At 35.6% G+C, this 17,316-nt stretch overlaps 1 long non-coding RNA gene across 2 annotated transcripts in view; it reads right to left on the reverse strand.

Moving 5' to 3' along the window:
- Positions 1-2,587: 2,587 nt before the first annotated feature.
- Positions 2,588-17,316, reverse strand: part of LOC106545331 (uncharacterized) — a 64,090-nt gene continuing 49,361 nt past the window's right edge. For both annotated transcript variants that reach the window (XR_015695648.1, XR_015695649.1), the window contains 3 exons: positions 11,265-11,450; positions 10,282-10,343; positions 2,588-3,543 (listed from right to left, as the gene is read on the reverse strand). This is a non-coding gene — a long non-coding RNA (uncharacterized LOC106545331). The remainder of the gene's footprint in view (positions 3,544-10,281; positions 10,344-11,264; positions 11,451-17,316) is intronic.

Consider the following 17,316-nt stretch of genomic DNA (forward strand, 5'->3'; position numbering starts at 1 on the left):
TTGATACAACAACTTTGGGCTAAAGTCACACTCAGTTATTACTGGTTTAGTATGGTGCCTAGGCCTACCTTGGTCATAACAAGGTGAAACCATGAAGATTTCCATTCAGAAAGGCTGCTGAAGTTGCTTTGTTATATCTGAACAAATTGCCAATGCTCTCCCTTCATCTCCCTCCCCATTCACCCCACTGTTTTTTTCTCTTTCCTCATTCTCTTACAGATTCACAGAGAGAGACTCAAACAAACACTACATCCACAAAATGTAATAGTTTTTTCTAATCACTAGACTGCTTTATATTTGTGGCTACAATCCGACAAAGTATGAAGCAAAAAATGATTTAAAGACCTAGCCAAATGTTATTCCAGACCAAAGTACAGGCAAAATATTCCTGTAATTGTATCCTGCAATTGTGATGCAATCTTCTTCATGCCATGCCACAGTAAATTAATAGCAAGGAGAAATGTTCTATACACAGCAGAATGTACTAACGTAGGTATTCTTGATTTAACCCTAAAGTTTCCTAATAATGAATGCAACAGTCATATAGATTTTTATGAACATGAGAGAGTTAATGTAAAAAATCTTGGATATCTTATAATGTGTTTTTTACATTATCAGAGTTACAAGGTCTCTTTGTCTGTAAACAGGTCATGTAATGCATGTTGAGCTCTGTAACAAAGTATCTTCCCAAATATGGTTGATTTATATTCTACAACATAGTTCCTTGGCAGTACTGGAGGGGTATAGAGCAGGAAACATTGTTTTCATTGGAACTATTTTTTATTTTATTTATTTTTTTAGCAGATTTTTTTAATTATTTTTTTCCTTCTACAACAACACCTTACAGTCATTACATCAACATTGTTATGTCATCATACCTGTACATGTATATAATATTTCGCTTCTATATTTACACACTTTATACACAATTCTATATATATTTATATATATTGTTTTTTGGCTTAATTAATTTTATTCTTGTTTTGCAGCCATTTGTACCAATTGTTCCAAATTTCATAATATTCCGACTCTTCTTTATCTTTTAATTTCAGTGTTAATTTGTCCATCTCTGCACAATCCAAAGTTTTTTTTATCACTAATTTGGCCAAGGGGGTATTATTTTGTTTCCAGCATTGGGCAAATGCTATTCTAGCTGTAGTTAGCAGATGTGTTAATATGTACTTAATTTTCTTTGTATATTTCCCTTTGATTATTCCCAGTAGAAAGATTTCGGGTTTGTATTTTATCTGTTCCCCTGTAATTTCTTGCACCCATTTCCAAATTTTTGTCCAATATTTTTGTGTTTCCGGGCAGGTCCACCATATGTGATAATAAGTCCCTTGTACTTTTTTACACTTCCAGCAGGTGATAAATGCCAACAATAAAACATTTTGTATATATTTTCGTTAAATGCTGCTGATCGTGTTAGTTTATAATTTGTGTTCCAAATTCTTTCCCAATCCACTAGATCTATGTTGTAACCAAAGTTTTTGGCCCACGCTATCATGCAACCTTTAACTTTTTCTTCTTCTAATGTTACTTTTAATAAATATTTGTAAATTTTTGCTATGAATTTATTTTCCGGGCCAATAATCTATTTGTTGTAATTCTGTGTATATTCCATATTCTTTTATGTCTTTTTTGTATCTCGATTGTATTTTGAGATATGGCCACCAATTTATATTTATATTTTGCTCCTTTAATTCTGGGTTTGTTTTCAAATTCCCTTGGCTGTCTAAAATTTCACTATATCTAACCATTTTCGATAGATCTAGTGTATTGGGATGTGTCATGGCTTCCATAGTGGAAAGCCATGTCAGTATTTTCATGTAATGTTTTTCTCTAATTTTATTCCAGACCTGTATCAGTGCATCTCTAATATAGTGTCTGTGAAAGTATTTTTGTTTCTTTTTACTCTCTTCCCATAGGAAAAAATGCCATCCCATTTGCAAATCGTGGCCCTCTAATGTTAGTATTCTTTTATTTTTTAAATTTATCCAATCCCTGATCCATGTTAGTGCTGCTGCTTTGTAATAAATCTCCCAGTCCGGGAGTCCCATACCACCTCTGCTTCTGTCATCCTGTAGAGCTTTCAACTTTATCCTGGCTTTCTTCCCTTGCCATATAAATTTTAATATAATCTTATTCAATTCAGTAAAAAAAAAAATCCTAATTTTATGGGGATTGTTTGAAATAGGGATAATAGTCTGGGTAGTACATTCATTTTTATCGCTGCTATTTTCCCTAATAATGTTAGTTTCCCCCATAGTTCTAGATCTTTTTTTATTTGTTGCACTAATTTTATATCATTATTTTCTTTTATAGTTGAGCATTTGCAGTTAGCCATATTCCAAGATATTTAACTTTCTTTGTCACTTACAGTCCTATTATTCTTTCTAATTCTTTATTTTGTTCTTCCTTCAAATTTTTAGTTATCATTTTAGTCTTTCCTCTATTAATCTTTAACCCGGCTACATCTCCATATTTTCCTAGTTCTCGCATTAAGCTATTTCCTGTTTCTAGTGGGTCTTCTATAATGAATACCAAATCGTCTGCAAAGGCCTGGATTTTATATTCCTCTTTTTTAATTTTGTCTAATTTTTATTAAAAGACTTTCAAGCATCAGGATGAAGAGCAGAGGTGATAGTGGGCATCCCTGCCTTACTCCTTTCATTATTTTAAAGGTCTCTGTACTTTCCCCATTTAATAATATATTTGCCTTTTGGGTGGAGTATTTTTTTTAAATAATTGTGGGTAGACATTCCATTTACAACTTTAATGTTAGTGTTTTTTTAAAAAAACTTAATTATTAATTATGTATAAATAAATAGTTATTAGCTCAACAATGACAAAGCAGGTAAACAGATATTGAAATAAAACATATATATGAAAAAAGTAAACCAGCTTATCAATCAATATTCTAATTACAAATGTGACATCTAATTAGCCTAAGTACAATATCTGCATGTTGTACTGTTGAGATGGTGGAACTCTATAAAATATAATCTGTAATGTAATCTCTATCACACATTACATATTAAAATATACTGAACCAGCACTTGATTTCTTTATTAATCAATTACCCATTTTATAAATACATACATTTCAGATGGGAATAACATTTGAAGAAGTAGTGTTTTCAATGCAGTTCATCAGTCCAGTTGTTTCTCATGTTGTCTAGAACTATAATGCTTTTGAATTAATAAAATTTGATCTTTCGGAATAACTCATTTCTGCCAGGCATTATTATTAGTTTACCATAAATGTCAGCTCTTGAAAATATCTTGGAATTTTACTTTGAATGGATACACCAGCAAATCATAAATAATTTCTCATTCTCTTAGTTACATCTGTTTCGAACTATTCGTAGGTTCACATATGTAAGATGTCTAATAATTTTATGTAACGAAACAGACACTTTCCCTTGATTTTATGGCTTTTTCATGGTGTAAGATGCAGAAGAAAAAGTCTTTGGCAAAAATCCAGTAGAGAAGCCAATCACAGATCATCCATCTGTATCTAACCCAATGTCTGCTTGGATTTCTGTAAGAAACCATTTGCAAGAAAATTAAGAGAAGATTCACCTATCCACCAAGGATTTCAATAAGTCTCAGACAATCACAAAATGTCCTTTCTCAGGTAAAGAGTTCACCTGATTGATGGCTGTACAGCTGCAGATTTTCTTGATTGAGAGCAATCTCTTGTACTATTTAACTTAGATATTTTTGTGTTTAATCTATTTATATAGATTAAGTATAGATAAACCAACCTTTTTAGCATGCAACTTTTTTTCTGGATTTAGCCAAATAGATTGTGATAAAGAAAATTACTGGGTAGATAGCTCATATGACCTACAATTGCAACTCTGAACTGCCCTCTTAAAAGGTTAATTCTTATAGATGTTTGCTGAAGGATTATTACCCAACATCATGGTTTTTCATTTTCTAAAGTCACATAAGGTTTCATATTTTCCTCCATGAACCTTAACATTTGTGCTATTTTTGCTTCTTGTTTTTGTGGAAATGTTAAACTAGTACTTAGATTTGTCACAGACAAGAGGTAAATTTTGAAAAGGACAAGATAGAAGCATTTCCAGTTGATCATCTTATTATTCTTTCTATTTGGAATAAATGTATACTTGACTAAATTATCAGATTTACAGTTGAGGTACTGATTGATTCAATTTCATCCTGGGATACCTAAGCAGCCTTTATAATGTGAAAACAATCTTCTGCTGGTAAAGTTACTCTCTGATGCCTTCTGGATAAGACTTCTACTCTTTTTTAACAAGACTAATAGCATATGTGCTCTTAGACTGAGCGTCTGTATCTGGTGAACATGTAATTGTAGATCACTGTAACAAGTGGATCTAATTTCAAAAACTTCCCCAAAACATCGTTCTTTCAAAATACTGTTACTAAAAATTTCTAATTTCTACATTTTTATTTTATAATAATATAACGATAACATTTAACCATATCTTAAATAATACAGCTGGACAGATTATTCAAAGGGTACTTTCCTTTGATAAATGCCTGAGTGAAGCGCTTCTTTGGTGCAGCTTTGGAACTGCTTTGTAAAGCCACAAGAAGTGCAAAGAACTATTGCATTTTTCAATCTCCTCTGGGAGATTCAATAACTGAAAGAGGTATTTAATATGCAAAAACTGCACTTGATGCTCTTACCAAGAGCCAAGGTGGCGCAGTGGTTAAATGCAGCACTGCAGGCTACTGCTAGATCAGCAGGTCAGCGGTTCAAATCTCACCGGCTCAGGGTTGACTCAGCCTTCCATCCTTCCGAGGTGGGTAAAATGAGGACCCAGATTGTTGGGGGCAATATGCTGACTCTCTGTAAACCGCTTAGAGAGGCCTGAAAGGCCTATGAAGCGGTATATAAGTCTACTGCTATTACCCAATCACAAAGATGCACAGAAATGCAAGCACCAGTGAAGGCAGCAGAACACCACAAAGCATCTCATTGAAGTACATTAGATTGCCTTCTGGTTTAAATAAGAAACACCACTTCACTTTTGCAGCATAAAACGCACAAGAAAAACCCAAAACATTTCTCACTGTTAAATAAATCCCTGGAATTAAAATGGCTTTCTGGGATACAGGATTGCAATTCCTTTTTTATTTTGTATATCATTATAATAAATGCAAAATCCTAAACAAAATAATGGGAAGAGATGCAAGCTGACCAAACCATTTGAATGTTATTAATACTATTTATATACATATTTTATATTTATGTAACATTTTTGAGGAAGACACTGGAATTCATCTAAAGGGCTTCTTCGAGAAATTTTGCAGGAGATTGTGTCCTACTTAACAATACAAGATATATAACAGACAATTTACCCTGGTACATGACATAGAAAATTCCACAAGCATTTCTTCCTACTTTGATCAAAGCAATATACCGAGTATAAAAGATGTAAGTAAATCTTTCATCCCTATCATAAAACTCACACTTAATTGTATACTATACTTTGCATTTATATGATCTGCCAACATCTTCAATGACTTGACATTTTTCTAATATATCCATTAGAACATAGAATTCATTGATTTATAGTAGGAAACATATTGCATATTTATAAAGTGAAGAGAAATTCTTTACAGAACTTGCTAGAGGATAAATTTAGGGATTATACAACTAATTAATGTCAGCAGAAAAAAATGAACCAAAATGAAATATCTTTGCTTAATTGCAGCAGTGGGCTGCAATTGGGATTACCTTTGACAGTTTACTTCCAAGGTTATTTGATTAATCTGTAGGTTCTACATTTGTGCCTGGGTTTAAATAATTTACTCCCCCTGAGCTAAAGAAGAATGTTGCTGCTCCAGCTACTAAATGTATGAGAATTATAAAAAAAGAGCAATTACAAAATTTGAAGGAAAATTCTTGTAGAATTGTACTTTGTATATTAGAAGCATATATTTAATTAAGTATTCAAATATACCTTTTGTTCCAATATTTTTATTGGGGAATTAATTCAGAAAAGTCAGAATTTATTTATGATGTACACATGAAGAGTTTAAATGGATCAGAAAAGGACCCATTAAACACCCTAAGGAGGGGGAGGAGAACATGAAGCATCCAGGAAGGGAAGAGCATAGACCGATTTTCTCTATCCTAGCACCTTCCAAATCTTTCTTAACTGCATGTCAGAGTTTTTGTTCAGTATATTTGCATTTCCCTGACTTATAATACCAGGCTTTCCAAATCTGGTTCCCTCCAGATGTGTTAAGACTGCAGCTGGAGTAGGCTTGCATTGAGAGGAATTAGTATGTCTAACACCATAATTAGATACTTGTGTTTGAAATGAATGCCATGTTGTCAGTTCATAAATTAAGATTCCTTAGAAACCATCTTAGACTTTGTATACTGTATATGTCCACAAATATGCATGACACCTTTGTGATAATCTCATTTTTCTCATTTTTATATTTAACAAGTATAAATATTCATATGCGACAGCTCAATTATTCAGTTGTACATTTCATTCTCACTGATTTTTTTAAAATTTCCCATTAAAATATTACTTAAATAAAGTGATAAATAAAATTAAAATATCACCATAGAGCAGTAATGACCTAAGCTGCAAGTATTTTACTTCAAAACATTAAAGGCACTTTCAAGATGGCCAGGCAGACACTTTGACACAGCTAATGCTTTAAGGTATTTCTCTTCAGATAGATATTTTCATGAACAAGCATTTTCTTGTCCCAGTATTTGCCAAAAGGGAATAAAAGAAACTGTGGGTGCCATATAAGCAAATTATGTTGTTTATTTGAGTAAATGTTTATGACAACTTTTTTTCTACTATTTGCTTAGCTTTAAGTGGCAGAGAAATAGTGGATGACATTAGAAACCAGACCAGAAAATTTAGACTGATATCCAGAATACAGATGAGGGAAAGAAAATATAAGTAAAACCACCTCTGCTTTACTTAGCCAAGACTTCCTTGTATGCATATCAAATTAATCATTCTATCATATCTCTTACAGAATGAATCAGATCAACTGATAAAAGGAAATGACTGAGTTCCGAAAAATCAAAACTATAGCAATAGCAGTTAGACTTATATACCGCTTCATAGGGCTTTCAGCCCTCTCTAAGCGGTTTACAGAGTCAACATATTGCCCCCAACAACAATCCGGGTCCTCATTTTACCCACCTCGGAAGGATGGAAGGCTGAGTCAACCCTGAGCCGGTGAGATTTGAACAGCCGAACTGCAGAACTGCAGTCAGCTGAAGTAGCCTGCAGTGCTGCATTTAACCACTGCGCCACCTCGGCTCAGTGGTCAACCAACTTTGTTTAGGGTTCCATTACTGCTACAGGAGCATCATTACTATAAAGTCATTGTAATTTCTGTCTGATTTCACTTGGAGCCAATTTGCAAAGACTGGATTTTAATAGTTTTCTTTTCTTAGAACCATAGAAAACATAATGTTAAAATAGTACTCCAGACTAACCCATTTCATCCTTGCAATCTAGTTTAAATACTTCTCTAATTTCTCAGAATTATTGTTCAACTATTCTTATAAGTAACCTGAAGCCTGAATAGAATAAAATATAGGATTAATTTGGTTGTTAATTTTAATTTAATTTTTAAAATTTTATTCTAAATATCAGTTGGGTTTTTTTGGATACTTTATTTAATGTCCTTTTTAATTTTTGTAACATGTGTTTTCTTTTATGTTGTACACTGCCCTGAGTCCTTGGGAGAAGGGCGGCATATAAATCCAATAAATCTCAACCTTAACCTCAACAAGACCATACTGTAGCATTAACCGGCAAGGTCAAATTTGCAATTCTCAGTCATAGCCATGTAATAACAATGCAGATAAAACAATTATATAGCATTTAATACCCCATCTCTTAACAATGTCAGCTGATACATTTGCAATCTCCATTTATCTTTAAGCTTCTCCCTGCATGGTGATTCTACTCCAGGATAACCAAACCAAGTAAATCAGCATGGTTAATAATGTTGCGGATTATTAGAAAGTAGAGTCCAACAGAATGACACATTATTTTGATCATGAGCTCTATCTGGAACTTACTACCATGCTTCTCATATTGATGTTTCTTTTGCTTGTTATATTCTCATTTTGAACTTATCTTATTATGACCATAATACATGTAGTTTAGCTTGCTTGGTTTGTTTAGATTTAGAACATAGGTTTAAAAGATAAAGGTAAAGGTTCCCCTTGTATGTATGTGCTAGTCATTCCCAACTCTAGGGGATGGTGGTCATCTCAGTTTCAGAGCCAAAGAACCAGCGCTGTCTGAAGATGTCTCCATGGTCATGTGGCTGGCATGACTAAATGCCAAAGGTGCATAGGTTTGGAGAACCACATCTAAACCAGAAGTTGCTGCACTGCATTTCAATTACACTATTAAAATCTGGTCAAAAGATGGCTAAAAACTGCAGTGCTGCAATTTATTTATTTAAAAAATGGGCAACTCAAGTCTGGTAACTCATATTCTTACATTGCTACCCTTGAATCCTCCAAAGCCCCTCAATACCCCAAATTCCACACTTTTCAGAAACATCACCATGTCTTCCACATACATGGAACAAACTCTAGGTGCCTATCTCAGAGGAACTGCCCATTCCAGCAAAGAAGGAGCATAGATCAAGAGGTCATTTCCCAGCACTGTACATCTATGGATATAATCCCAACATTCTACAATGAGAAATGTACACATTCTGTTCCTTCATCCTTGATGACTTTTGAGCTAAGAAACCATATGAGCACTATGTTTCTGAAAAATTAGACATTTTATTACAACCATTTGACAAATTCGATATATGTGCATCATTCCCATGTGTGATCTCTCTGCATGAAAAGTAATCTCAGGAAGGACTACCTAGAGTGATTCATAATGGCATATGTTTTAAATATTTGATTGAGATTTGTATGAAGCATACAAATGGAATAGTTACCTTATCTACAGATCAAGATCCTGTGGCCAATCAGGATTGTTGAAGACTGGTTATTGTGCTATGTCTCATTCATACTACCATCAGTTTGAAAGTGGATGAGGCATAGTGATTACTTGACATAGTATTACAGCCCTTTTTAGAGCAATGAAAATATAGATGAGAAATTGTGATTCCTTAGAGGTATGTGTCTGACTCACAGTGATTTCTGAGTCAACTCCTACTAGTGGGTGACATTCATTAAATTCACCACTCATCACTGTTGTGCCCTTGAATCTCTTTACAAGCTAAAGTTCATGTTCATACAAGACACACTTCTAAAGAAAGGAAGCAATGGAAAGTAAAAAAAAAAAAGAATTTAAAATGTGTCTTGCGTACTTCATGAAATATCTCTATGAACATTAGATAACTAAGATCAAAGTACTCCAGGTTGAATGCAGACAGAAATCTTGACAAAATGAATGCTCACAAAACAACATTAGAGATAATCTGAGCTCAAGGTCAGGAAATGCAAATATCAGCTCCCTTGAATCCTGCACCATTCCAAGATGCAGTCAAAACCATGAAACTTCAGCAAGATCAACTTGTTCCAGGGTTAATTGGAACAAAGAATATAATAAATTATTTGTGTATGTATGTATAGCCATTGTATGTGTATGTTTCAGGGTTATTTCCAATGAGAAGAATTATTTCCCCGTGAAGATTCGCACCCTCACCACCCTCCAGACCTTCTGCACAGCCCTTAAAATCTGGCTATCCCGTCAGGCCTGGGGTTAAAGAATGTAACTCACCCCCACCCGAATGGTATGAATGTTGCGTTCTATTTTTAATTATGTATTGTCCTTATGTGTTATTGTTTGTATCCCCCTCCCTTTGAGTTGTAAGCCGCCCTGAGTCCCCCCAGGGAAAAGGGCGGCCTATAAATAAATTTTCAAATACTCAAATATTTTAAAAATTGTAATAGCTAAAATAAGTAAATACATTTATATGTTTTCCTGGAAAATAAGTCTATGATGAATACCATATGCAATGCAAGGAAAAGATAAGATGTGCTTATATCGTATTAATTGGAGCAAGGGCCTTTGTTGCACTCTCTACACTAATAAATCTAAGCCCATATTTTAGAAATCCCTTTAGAAAATAGTACAACTGGGATATTAAAGATGCTAACTCAGAAGCTTAGATAAAAGGGACATAAGTTAACCATAATGATGGCTCTTCTGATCCAACATTCCTGGAATTTTTTATGCCAGCCTTCCCCAGTTTGAGTTTCCTCATATGGTGTTAACTTCAGCTTATAGAATTCTCTAGGCAGCATGCTTACTGTTGAGAATTTTGGAAACTGACATCCACAGCATCTGGAGGGCACCCAGGTTGGACAAGCTTCTAGGAAGTATGAAAAAGATAAAATGTTTTAGGGAATTAGTCCAGTATTGGATCTGGATTAGTTCCACCGGTCTACAAATACTGCAAGATAATTTACAAACTTCAGAGAGCAAGATTAGGAAAGAACTGAACATTCTAAATTGCTATTGCTAGTTGCATAATGAGTTAGACCAGCTGTCTGACTTGGTGAAAGGCAATTCCCAATGTTCATCATGCAATACTGTTCTTTGCCTAGTGCAGGCCTAATCCCTAATCACTTTACGAGCAAGTACAGTGAGCATATGTCGATGTAATAAAATGATCACGAATAAAACTTTGGTTCTATTGAAACTAACAGCTGAAATATTTCAATTTACAGAGGGGAGAATCACATCTAAAATCCCTCCCAAATATCTGCTTATCTTCCATTCACTTGGTCACCTCACTAATCATTACTCCAACTCATATCTCATGCAGACTGTATTGTCTAGGACAGTGTTCTCCAACCTTGGCAACTTTAAGACTTGTGGACTTCAACTCCCAGAGTTCCTCAGCCAGCTTTGCTGGCTGAGGAACTCTGGGAGTTGAAGTCCACAAGTCTTAAAGTTGCCAAGGTTGGAGATCACTGGTCTAGGAGAAACAGATGTTCAGGTGGAGTTGCATACATTATTATGTGATGAATGCTAAAGTACTGCATTCAGGTACTTGCTATCCTAAATATGAAAGCAGAAATACAGAACCAAGGCCTTCAGCAAACTTGACTGAAATCAATATTTTGAAGAATGATAGCTTTTCAACACTCTCTTACAGCAGAAGGTACTCCTAAAGTCACATTAGAAAAGCACATAAAATATAAAACAATTCCACCCGCTGCTCAAAGGGACATCCGACATTTCATGAAGTAAAATTAACATATGGGCTAATTTTCCCAACAATTCTCACCTCTGACTGCATCTTCCAAATTCTTCTTGGATCACATATGTGCCCTTTCCGCCATCATTTTCAACAGCATAAAAGAGTGAAAAAGGTCAGATGATAAACATTCAGGTATTATCACAGATTCTTTGTAAGTTGAAGTACAGTGTTTGATCTCTTCTAACTAGGAAATACAGTTCATTTGGAGCAATTCTGCATGGAGACAAAACAAAAACCATGTTCACTGTAGGAGAATGTCATAGCACTCTAGCACAAAAGGGAGACAAAATCTTCTAAAGCAGGCACAGGAAGATAATATGTAAAGCAACATGAAGATCATTTGAAGAAAGTATTCCACAATCATTATATAGAAACACCAACTTAGCCTTGAATGAAGCTGGAAGTGAAAAAGAAATGCAAGATTGTTCTCCCTTGATACTCTTTGGTATAAAAGGGGGAAATCCTCTGTGAAGCTTTCAGCATTGATGTCATTCCTTCAAGAGAGGTCAAGTCAGGAAACAGATTGTACAAGTACACCTAGAACTTTTCTTTATTATTGCAGGTACTGGAAAGCTAGTTTGCTCATTGTCGGTGCTGTTTCTTTTATACAATGGTTGCTGCTAGCTCCAAAAAAGACATACAAGTGCATGCACAGAATGCACGCATGTGTGCCTATTAAAAATATCTTTGCATTTTTAAGTGCTCTCAATATGATCAAATTACAGGAAATATGCGGAAAGACCACATCCTGAACCCCAACAGATTAACACACTTCTAACAGCTTTTGCATTTATATACCTACAAAGCATTAGCAACACTTGTCTTAAAGCACTCAGATACATGCAGTAACCTTTACATTACCTGCTCAGAAAACACAACATAGCATAATGCTTGTTGAGCTTACCTATTACCCACATAATAACTTTCCCACAGCAAAGAATGGTTTAAATATATCAGGAAGCATGCTTCTATAACCAGTCTTCTTTTAACTTATTGTTTAACTATAACTTTCCCTCAATGTTCCACTACCACATCACTCCAATAGAAGCAGAAACATGACTAGTCTTTCCTAAACTAGCAAAAGCTTGAAGAAAAGCAATGTCTCAAAGGTCAAAATAGCATCTCAGTCACAGCACATAAAACATTCAGAACATTCAAAAATACGTTCAATATGGGAAGTTTTGCTCCAACTTTAAAAAAAAAAACCTCTTGAAAAATGCATGTTTTCTTTCAACTCAGAACATTTCAAGATTGGGATGTTTTGTGGTCAAAACGTCTTGCTCATCCCCAAATATCTTGTCCATACTTTAGTTATAGTTTGTCCTTGAAAGCAGCTGAATTAACAATTTAGTTAATATATGTTGTTTATTGACATTGTTTTAAATATTCCAACAAATGCTACATTCTTTTTCTGCTAAATCTCTTCCAATGCTCATTGATATACAGAATGTTATATGTATTTTTGCCAGGTTATAATTAATTCCTATTGTTTTAAAACTGCTGATGGAGAAAGGAAGAGATAAATTTCAAAGCTTTGTTCAGATCTCTTGGTTTTCTCTTCCTTTTCCTTTGCTCATTTAATTTCATAGTAATTGTATTACCTCTTTTGCTTTGGGGGATGTAATCTAGCTAGGAAGGGCAATCAACAAATATGTTTAATACCAAAATGCCAGAAGTCTTTTTATATATTTAGAGAAGTGTTAAGAGAGAAAAAGAAGCTATGTCTTCACCAACTCCAACTCCATAAGAGAGTTTATGTGCATATAAGTGTATGGGGTGTCTATATCTGGGGAATATGCATTCATACTTTGATTGTGGGGTTTTCTACAGGCATTTAGTTAACCATCATGGAACTGGAATGCTGGAAAATAAAATTAGTCTGGTGCCGCCGAACTCTTCTTATTTTCTTATTACTAAGACAACTGTAATTAATCAGTGGAATAGCTTGCCTCCAGAAGTTGTGAATGCCCCAACACTGGAAGTCTTTAAGAAGATGTTGGATAGCTATTTGTCTGGAATGGTATAGGGTTTCCTGCATAGGCAGGGGGTTGGACTAGAAGACTGCAAGGTCCCTTCCAACTCTGCTATTGTATTGTATTGTATTGTATTCAGGGACATGCAGTCACTAGAGGCAAGGGAGGCGGAGCCTCACCAATCTCCTCAGGAAAAAGAAAGAAATTTAAATATTTTTTAAAAAATAATTAAAGCCAAGATAGTTGCTACCAGATTCCAAGTCACAGTGGCTTGGTGTCTGCTTAGTGTTAACCAAACCAGGAGGCGAGAGAACTCAGGGCCTCTTTTCCATAAGGAATTTTTCGCCTTCTAAAAGTTAAGAAAGAGTTAAAAGGCAAAAAAGTTCAGATGCAAAAGAGGCACTAATTATCCCACCTCCTGATCTGGAAGCAGCGAATCATGTCTTCTTGAGCACGCTTACGTTGGGCGGGTTATTTCGGAGGGCGTGCTTCAGAGGAGAGAGGAGTGGGGGAGAAGGAGGAGGCTTGCTCTTTGCTGCAGACCTGGGCACTTGGTGGCTCCCGCGATGCAAAGTGCCCCGCCGCCCCCGATGCTGCCGCCCGCCCGCTGCCCCGGCCTGCTTCTCCAGGCTCCGCCACTGGAAGTACCGGATCGCCTCTGGGGGAAGGCTGGGTGAGAAGTGGAGCGAAGCTTCTCCGCGGCCTCCTGGCGCTGCGCAGAGGCTCTCGCAGGAGCGTGTGCCAGCGGCCGGCGGCCCGGAGCGGCCCCGGCTGCGAGACAAGGCAGCACTTAAAGCAGCCGCTGCCGCCGCCACCACCCCTCCTGCTGGCCCCTGCACATGTGCAGCAGAGAGCTGAAAATCAGCTAGCCAGCAAAAGGCATGTGCACATGCATGCATGTGCAGTGGAGCCGAGCTGGGACGAAGGCTCACGTGTCCGTAGAGAGGGTTCTGCATTCCACCTGTGGCACGCTTGCCATAAGTTCGCCATCACAGTGCTATTCTGTTCTTTCTGGATATTAATATCACTTCATTTATTCTTCTTGGAAAATGTATTTTAGATTAAAGTAAATTATATAACAAAATGCAGTTGTAGTTCTTTTGAAATTATGCAGAAATCTTACAATCTTGAAAGTCTTTTTTGCATGTTTTGTCAAAGTATACATTAAGAACACATTTAACTTTGATGAAAACATTTGTGTTCCCTTATTAATACAGGATTGGATTATAGGTTTTATGATTGAAACCTAGTTTTGACTCATAAGGCTAAGGTGATCAGACTCAAATCTATGTATTTTTTAATTTACTGAATAAAAGCAACAACTTCCTTTTTTCAGTCAAGTGTAACTGAAAGTATGTGCTTACTATGTGCACATAGTCATATGTTTGTATATGTGCTCCACTACTGTGCTTCTCCAGAGCTTAGATCAGCTATCAACACAAGGAAACTTTGGGTATGTGAGATGCCTGACCTCATCCTTCAGTGCTGAAGGCCTGTGGGTTTGGTCCAGAAACAGGAATTCCCTGCACAGACACTGAGTCTGCTGAAGGAGACAGGAGAGCAACAGCTACAGAAGAGGACTTTGTTCCCAACCACCAAGGAGAATTTACACAACAGACACACATGAACACTCAACACCATGGAAAAGCAACATTTTCTAAAACACTCTCTCTCTTTTTCTTGGTCTACACAAGGACTTAATTTGTTTTAAATGGAGAAATGGGATATGTGTGCAATACAAATAAGCTAGATCTTAAAGCACATGATGAAATATCATCATTATCATTATTATTAATCTTCAATTTGATTCCCAGTAAGATTCAAAGCTTATTGTTGTTGTTGCTGCTGCTGCTCCTGTTGTTGTTGATGATGATGATCATTGCACAATCAGTCAGATGTTCAGACTCAGTTTGCCATTTTTTTCCTACTAATTGAGTCCTTACCAAGGACCTGGGATAGGTAGATCTAGATGTTTGTTACAGATACCATTGCAGGATGGAAGTTGTTCCAAGTAAAGCCACCTTTTGCAATTGACTGATGGTAAATTTGTCAATACCAATGGTATTTGGTGGTGCTCAGTTGTTTTGGGATTGCATTCAATGCACCTATTACTAATGATACTCCCTTTGCTTGGCTTTGCAACAGTCATTCTATTTCTATTTGCAGGTCTTTGTATTTTATTAACTTCCCCACTTCTTTATATTCTGTTCTGCTGTCTACAGACACTGCCACATCCACTATCTAGACTTTTTTGTTTTTCTTATCGACAGTTGTTAAGACGAGGGTGTTATGTGACAGGTGCTTGCTCTTTGAATTCTAAAATCAACACCCTCCTAAGTATAACGACATACTATGAATGCATTAACTATGTCCATTTTGCTCTTTAAACTAATGGAGCCCTAATGCTAACCCTAAGTATTTGCACCCCAATGGCATTTTTCCAGATTACTTAGTTGAAGCGGGCTTGAAAAGTCAACACCCTCCTAAGTATAATGACCCGCTACAAATCTGTTGCCAATACTTACGTGCTTGAAATCCATTGGTGATGTACATTTGGGTCTCCAAATTACTGGATATGTAAAAGTTGAAATGGGCACCCAATAATTTCTGTAATTTTTTTTTAGAAATAAAATAGATAATAGATTTTAAGCTTTCTGCTTGATTATCAGAAAAGCACATAGCTTTACATAAAATAAACATAATTATAAAGCTCATTATAAAAGCCATTCTTTTCCATTAATAGTGACTTGCCATAATGATTGGTTCTAGCCTCACTCCTATTTAATCTATATACTAGTGGCCTACCATAAATCAATTCTGAAAATTTTTGCTTTGCTAATGTTATAGAATAGCTAACCTAACCAAAGATTTTGAGGAAATGGAATACATTCTTACTTAAGATCTGAGGTCACTAAGTCAATGTTATGAAAAGTGGAAGGCTATGTATGCCCTAATCAAGTAAAACCAAAGTATTCACCTTCCATCTCAGCAATCATATAACAAAGAAAGAGTTAAATGTAGCTTTTTGTGGGAAGAGGATAAAACACAACTACCATCCAAATAATATTTGACTGATCCTTTACACTTGGAAACATCTTGAAGTAATTGGACAAAAACTGAAAACCAAGAACAACTTGATTAGGAAAATCACAGGAATAGGCTGAGGAGCACAAACCAAAACATTGCATTAGTACATTGTACGTATATGTTGTTGCCGAATACTCTGCATCTGTATGGGGAAGATGCTGCCATACAAACAAAATTGATGTTCACCTTAATGACATAATAAGAATGATAACTGGAAGGCTTAAATCTATATCAGTCTCATGGCTCCATGTTTTTTCTAACACGGCCCCTCCTTATCTCAGATGACAACATCTGAGAAGTGGAATAAGATAAACATGTCATCAGTTCCTAGAGATCTTCCAATATATAAAATATTAGACTCCCTACCTCTTACCAGACTTAAGTCTAGGAAACCAATTTGGGATAACATTCCACAGTTTTACAATCTAGATAAAGAATGGAAATTAACATGGGTGACTTTTAATAACCACAACCAGACGGATCACGCAAATCCAACAAAAAAATTCTATTGGTTGTGGCTTCCTTGGTCACATGCAACTTCTAATTAATAGCAAAATGTATCCATGTAAATATATTTTTCTACAACAAAATTGAAAATAAATTCTAACCAAAACTAAGTTGATCTGATAATGAGATGAAGCATAATGTTTAAAAAATGGTACATGTTTGTATATACATGTGCTTGGTATATAAACAGAATATTTATTATCAAAATTTATATCAAAAATATAAAAATAATGTATGCAGTTCACCTTTTGGCTCTTTAGTAATAGTTTGTTCTAGAACAAAAAATAGTGAACAAATGGAAATGCTATTGATTTACTATGAAGAAGCCTAAAGTAATTTCTAATTGAATACAAAGGCAAACAAATATTGACGGATTGGCAATTGAGCATATCATCCTCTCAAGAGGCGGTGCTAGGACCCTGGTATGAAGAGCATGGGCTCATATTTCAAATGCAGTCAACCAGATGCAACATACAAATAACACTGGAGATGATTTTAGGGCCTCCACTTGA

Source organism: Thamnophis sirtalis, unplaced genomic scaffold (assembly GCF_051295495.1).
Source record: "Thamnophis sirtalis isolate CommonGarterSnake01/CBP01778 unplaced genomic scaffold, rThaSir2_p1.2 scaffold_2, whole genome shotgun sequence".
In the NCBI taxonomy this organism is placed as follows: Eukaryota; Metazoa; Chordata; class Lepidosauria; order Squamata; family Natricidae; genus Thamnophis; species Thamnophis sirtalis.